Here is a 6,497-nt window from a genome sequence, read left to right as displayed (position 1 = left end):
TTCCCTCTGCGAAGGGCCTTTTCTTTTACTTTATGTTGAGTCAGTTTACCCATTCTTTCTATCTTAGAAGCAAACACTTGTATCAACTGTGTGCATTGATTCTTACATGTTTACCTATTGCACTTTTTATATTGCTTTATGTTGACAACTATCCATGAGATATACATGTTACAAGTTGAAAGCAATTGCTGAAACTTAACCATCCTTTGTGTTGCTTCAATGCCTTTTCTTTGAATCTATTGCTTTATGATCTTATGCAAGTCTTATTGATGCTTGTCTTGAAAGTACTATTCATGAAAAGTCTTTGTTATATGATTCAGTTGTTTACTCATTGCCTTTACCATTGCTTTGAATCACTTCATTCATCTCATATGCGCTTTACAATAGTATTGATCAAGATTATGATAGCATGTCACTTCAGAAATTATCCTTGTTATCGTTTACCTACTCGAGGGCGAGTAGGAACTAAGCTTGGGGATGCTTGATACGTCTCAAACGTATCTATAATTTATTATGTTCCATGCTACTTTTATGATGATACTCACATGTTTTATACACATTATATGTCATATTTATGCGTTTTCCGGAACTAACCTATTGACGAGATGCCGAAGGGCCGATTGCTCGTATTCTCGCTGTTTTTGGTTTCGAAATCCTAGTAAGGAAATATTCTCGGAATTGGACGAAATCAACGCCCGACATCTTAGAATCACACGAAGCTTCCGGAACACCCGAGAGCCACCAGAGGAGGGCCCTGTGGGCCCCAGATGATAGGCTGGCGCGGCCAGGGGGTGGGCCGCGCCCCCCTACTGTGTCGTCGCCTCGTCAGCCCTCCGACTCCGCCTCTTCGCCTATTTAAGCCTCCTCGACCTAAAACCTCGAGACGGAAAAGCCACGGTACGAGAAACCTTCCAGAGCCGCCGCCATCGCGAAGCCAAGATCCGGGGGACAGGAGTCTCCGTTCCGGCACGCCGCCGGGACGGAGAAGTGCCCCCGAAGGCATCTCCATCGACACCACCGCCATCTTCATCAACGCTGCTCGTCTCCCATGAGGAGGGAGTAGTTCTCCATCGAGGCTAAGGGCTGTACCGGTAGCTATGTGGTTAATCTCTCTCCTATGTACTTCAATACAATGATCTCATGAGCTCCCTTACATGATTGAGATTCATATGAGTTTTGTATCACTATTCATCTATGTGTTACTCTAGTGATGTTATTAAAGTACTCTATTCCTCCTCCATGGTGTAAAGGTGACGAGTGTGTGCATCATGTAGTACTTGGCGTAGGTTATGATTGTAATCTCTTGTAGATTATGAAGTTAATTATTGCTATGATAGTATTGATGTGATCTATTCCTCCTTCATAGTGTGATGGTGACAGTGTGCATGCTATGTTAGTACTTGGTGTAATTGCAATGATCTATCATGCACTCTAAGGTTATTTAAATATGAACATTGAATGTTGTGGAGCTTGTTAACTCCGGCATTGAGGTGCTCTTGTAGCCCTACGCAATTAGTGGTGTTCATCATCCAACAAGAGAGTGTAGAGTGGTTTTATTATGTGATCAATGTTGAGAGTGTCCACTAGTGAAAGTATGATCCCTAGGCCTTGTTTCTAAGCATCGAAACTCCATTTACTTACTGTTCTGTTGCATGTTTACTCGCTGCCATATTTTATTCAGATTGCTATTACCACTCATATACATCCATACTACTTGTATTTCACTATCTCTTCGCCGAACTAGTGCACCTATACATCTGACAAGTGTATTAGGTGTGTTGGGGACACAAGAGACCTCTTGTATCGTGATTGCAGGGTTGCTTGAGAGGGATATCTTTGACCTCTTCCTCCCTGAGTTCGATAAACCTTGGGTGATCCACTTAAGGGAAAACTTGCTGCTGTTCTACAAACCTCTGCTCTTGGAGGCCCAACACTGTCTACAGGAAAAGGAGTGTGCGTAGACATCAGACCACCATCCACGACTAGACACTGCTAGCACATACCTTGAAGGGAGCCGCACCATGTCCAGGGATCACTCACCTAAGAGAATAGACTGCACGAGAAGCCGGATAAGAAGTGGGTGCTGCCAGTCGCTCGCAGCACCGCCCACCGGACACCTGCACACCACCACAAACATCCACAGACCCCCCCCCCCCATCAGTGAGTTCTCGCCCAAGGTCGCCTTCAGAAAGGACATCGGTACCACCGACGTTGTCGTGACCCAATCAAGTATCTGGGCTTTCACCCGAGGAGGTAGACAGAAGGGAGAAGGGAAAGACAAACCACGATGGCGCCCCCAAGGTAGACAGCGCGAAGAGGCATCGCCGTCATCGAGATCGGCCAGCCGGCCTGCGATTTCTCCCGGTCGCCGATCCCATCCCCAACACCCTGGCCAGATCGAGAACCGGAAGCACCGGTGAATGGATCGTAGCGGACAAGAGGGGGGGTGAATGGACGCTACACAAATTTAAAGTCTTTTTCAGTTTTAGCGGTGCGGAAGGTAAAGGTGATTGCTTTAGTGGTGGAGTTGTTCCTACTATGATCCTAGGCAAGTGCAACAAGTAAAGGAAACAATCATGATAGTAAGAGTAAGGAGCAGGACAACCGGATGGCGCGGAGACGACGCGAGGTTTGTTTCCCGCAGTTCCCCTCACAAAAGAGAGTACGTCTGGGTTGAGGAGGTGCTAGCCTCACACAAGAGGCTAGGCGGCCACACCACGAAGGAAGGCCTCACCTTCTTCCTCGAGAGAGCTCCACAAAGGGGCCCCCCTTCTCCACTATGGCACCGGTCGAGGCGGTGGTTCCTTCACAAGGTTGGGGCGAGCTCCGCAACACTAGGAGGCTCCCAACAACCTATGGAGCAAGCACAACACCAAGCTAGCCTCCATAGGTGCACTTCCTCCAAGATCCCACCATGGAACCCTAACTTCAAGATCCACTAAGGACTAGCACGAATTGGTGAAATCTCTCATGGTAGAACTATAGATCGGGGCCTCCTCCACCACTCCTCAAAATTTGGGCAAGATTGGTTGGATGGTTGGGGAGATCCTCAAGGTTTAAGCTCAGCAACAATGGAGGAGAGAGAGAGGAGAGATAAAATCGTGTTGGGGAAGAAGGGCCCTTTAAATAGGCCCCCGAAATCCAACCGTTACCTCGCAGTTTTTGCCTAAGCGGTACTGCCGCTTTGGTAAGCGGTACTACCGCTCTGAATTCGAAATCCCACAGAACTTATCCACGTGGACACATAGCGGTACTACCGCTCGCAGTACCGCTCGAGGTACCGCAATGGCCTCCAGAGCTTACTGGATCCCAAGCGGTACCGAAGCGGTATCAGAGCGGTACAGCCGTAACTCTTGTTACGGTACTTAAGCGGTACCGAGGCGGTACTACCGCTCGTAAGCGGTACTACCGCTCAAGGTACCGCAAAGGTACCGTAACTTATTCTGTGGGACATTCTCAGTGCAAAACTCCAGAGCTGTACCGTTGGGCGGTACCAGTAGGGGTAGCGGTACTACCACTACTGGTACCGGTAGTACCGGCCTGACAAAAACTTCTTTCTCCTCTTTTCCTCTCCAACCATGCCACCTCGCGATACACACACAAAACAACAAAACCTATAAGCTACGCTTCAGTCCTCCGATCTTGACGCGTCCAGCGAGGTCACCGTGCACTTGCAAATCTATCAAAGACACTCTTTGCACACGGTGAGATTATTCAAGTGTTGTCATCAAACACACAAAACACGGGGTGTAGACTTTGCTCTTTCAATCTCCCCCTTTTTGGTATTTGATGACAACACAAGAGTTTGCAATGGCATAAGTCGCTTGACCGTCGGGCGCACATACCACTCTTTAACTATATGTCTAGATGAAAGGCACGCATGAACATAGGGGGAGTGCGGTTTAAACTTATTGAGCTATCCCTCCCCCCATAATGCATAAAGAAATCCAAAACATATGCTATTTGTCAAATAAGTGACTAATGATCTTCATGTTGAGTTGTAGCCGTGAGTCTTGGATACATCTACGCGACCTCACACTACTATACTCTTACACGGTGACTTCGGCCACCAACCTCCTCCTTGAGGAGTTTTTGGTTCTTCTTGTCTCTTTGTGACTTTCTTTTGTCCTTCTTCTTTTGTTGTCCTTTCTTTCTTTTTCTCCATGATTTTGGGGAGTCTCATCCAAGCTTTGTTTTCCCTTGTTGGTTTTTGCAAGCTTGGTTGTGTATTTCCTTACCATCCTTGTAGTTTGCTTATCCTCCTTTTTGGTGTTCCGATGCCAAAGGGGGAGAAGTTGCCTATTAGGATGGGTTTTTGCATGGGGACTTTCGTTGTTGTAACCTTTTGGTCCTAGTTGCTTTATCTCTTCTTGTGGCTACACCAACCCTATGGAGGCATTTGTTGTGAGTTTGGGTATTCTCAAGGCAAAGGTATGATAACTTCACCCAAAACTCTTTGCATGATCTTGTGTTGCCTCCATATTGTGCATATGCTATATGAACATGTCAAGTATCCTTGTTGCATATGTCCTTGCTTTGTAAAATCTAGGGGGAGTTATGCCTCTAGGATGTGTGCATTTGTATTCAAATACATATTCAAAATATGCACATGTCTAGGGGGAGCTCCGTCGAGCTTTTGCAAACCAAGCACATATGCAACAAGGATACTTGACATGTTCATATAGCATATGCACAATATGGAGGCAACACAAGATCATGCAAAGAGTTTTGGGTGAAGTTATCATACCTTTGCCTTGAGAATACCCAAACTCACAACAAATGCCTCCATAGGGGTGTAGCCACAATAAGAGATAAAGAAACTAGGACCAAAAGGCTACAACAACGAAAGTCCCCATGCAAAAACCCATCATAATAGGCAACTTTAGCGGACAAGAGGGGGGTGAATGGACGCTACACAAATTTTAAGTCTTTTTCAGTTTTAGCGGTGCGGAAGGTCAAGGTGATTGCTTTAGTGGTGGAGATGTTCCTAGTATGATCCTAGGCAAGTGCAACAAGTAAAGGAAACAAGCATGATAGTAAGAGTAAGGAGCGGGACAACCGGATGGCGCGGAGACGAGGCGAGGTTTGTTTCCCGCAGTTCCCCTCACAAAAGAGAGTACGTCTGCGTTGAGGAGGTGCTAGCCTCACACAAGAGGCTAGGCGGCCACACCACGAAGGAAAGCCTCACCTTCTTCCTCGAGAGAGCTCCACAAAGGGGCTCCCCTTCTCCACTATGGCACCGGTCGAGGCGGTGGTTCCTTCACAAGGTTGGGGCGAGATCCACAACACTAGGAGGCTCCCAACAACCTATGGAGCTAGCACAACACCAAGCTAGTCTCCATAGGTGCACTTCCTCCAAGATCCCACCATGGAACCCTAACTCCAAGATCCACTAAGGACTAGCACGAATTGGTGAAATCTCTCTTGGTAGAACTATAGATCGGGGCCTCCTCCACCACTCCTCAAAATTTGGGCAAGATTGGTTGGATGGTTGGGGAGAGTCTCAAGGTTTAAGCTCAGCAACAATGGAGGAGAGAGAGAGAGAGGAGAGATAAAATCGTGTTGGGGAAGAAGGGCCCTTTAAATAGGCCCCCCAAAATCCAACCGTTACCTGCAGTTTTTGCCTAAGCGGTACTGCCGCTTTGGTAAGCGGTACTACCGCTCTGAATTCGAAATCCCACAGAATTTATCCACGTGGACACATAGTGGTACTACCGCTCGCGGTACCGCTCGAGGTACCGCAATGGCCTCCAGAGCTTACTGGATCCCAAGCGGTACCGAAGCGGTACCAGAGCGGTACAGCCGTAACACTTGTTACGGTACTTAAGCGGTACCGAGGTGGTACTACCGCTCGTAAGCGGTACTACTGCTCAAGGTACCGCAAAGGTACCGTAACTTGTTCTGTGGGACATTCTCAGTGCGAAACTCCAGAGCAGTACCGTTGGGCGGTACCAGTAGGGGTAGCGGTACTACCGCTACTGGTACCGGTAGTACCGACCCGACAAAAACTGCTTTCTCCTCTTTTCCTCTCCAACCATGTCACCTCGCGACACAAAACCAGAAAACCTATAAGCTACGCTTCAGTCCTCCGATCTTGACGTGTCCAGCGAGGTCACCGTGCACTTGCAAATCTATCAAAGACACTCTTTGCACAAGGTGAGATTATTCAAGTGTTGTCATCAAACACACAAAACACAGGGTTTAGACTTTGCTCTTTCAACCGGACATAGATCTGTTGGAGTGGCACACATCTGGGAGTGGGAGTGGTTGGCACTTCAGATCCGAACCCGGCTGCCACGAGGACCACCGGACCAAGACCAGCACCTGCCAGCTCCGTGCCGCCCGCACGGCCACGAAGCCATCCCCTAGCGGCGAGCACCGCTCGCCGCCAAGTCAGTGTCGCCACACCAGCCAAGGCCACAGCCTCGCTTGCCAAAGCCCTTCGCGTGGGGTGCGGCGAAATCCTCGCCGCCACCGTCCTCGATGAGCCGACTGGC

This window comes from Lolium rigidum, chromosome 7 (genome assembly GCF_022539505.1).
Source record: "Lolium rigidum isolate FL_2022 chromosome 7, APGP_CSIRO_Lrig_0.1, whole genome shotgun sequence".
NCBI classification, from domain to species: Eukaryota; Viridiplantae; Streptophyta; class Magnoliopsida; order Poales; family Poaceae; genus Lolium; species Lolium rigidum.
Note: the sequence above shows the minus strand (reverse complement) of the source record.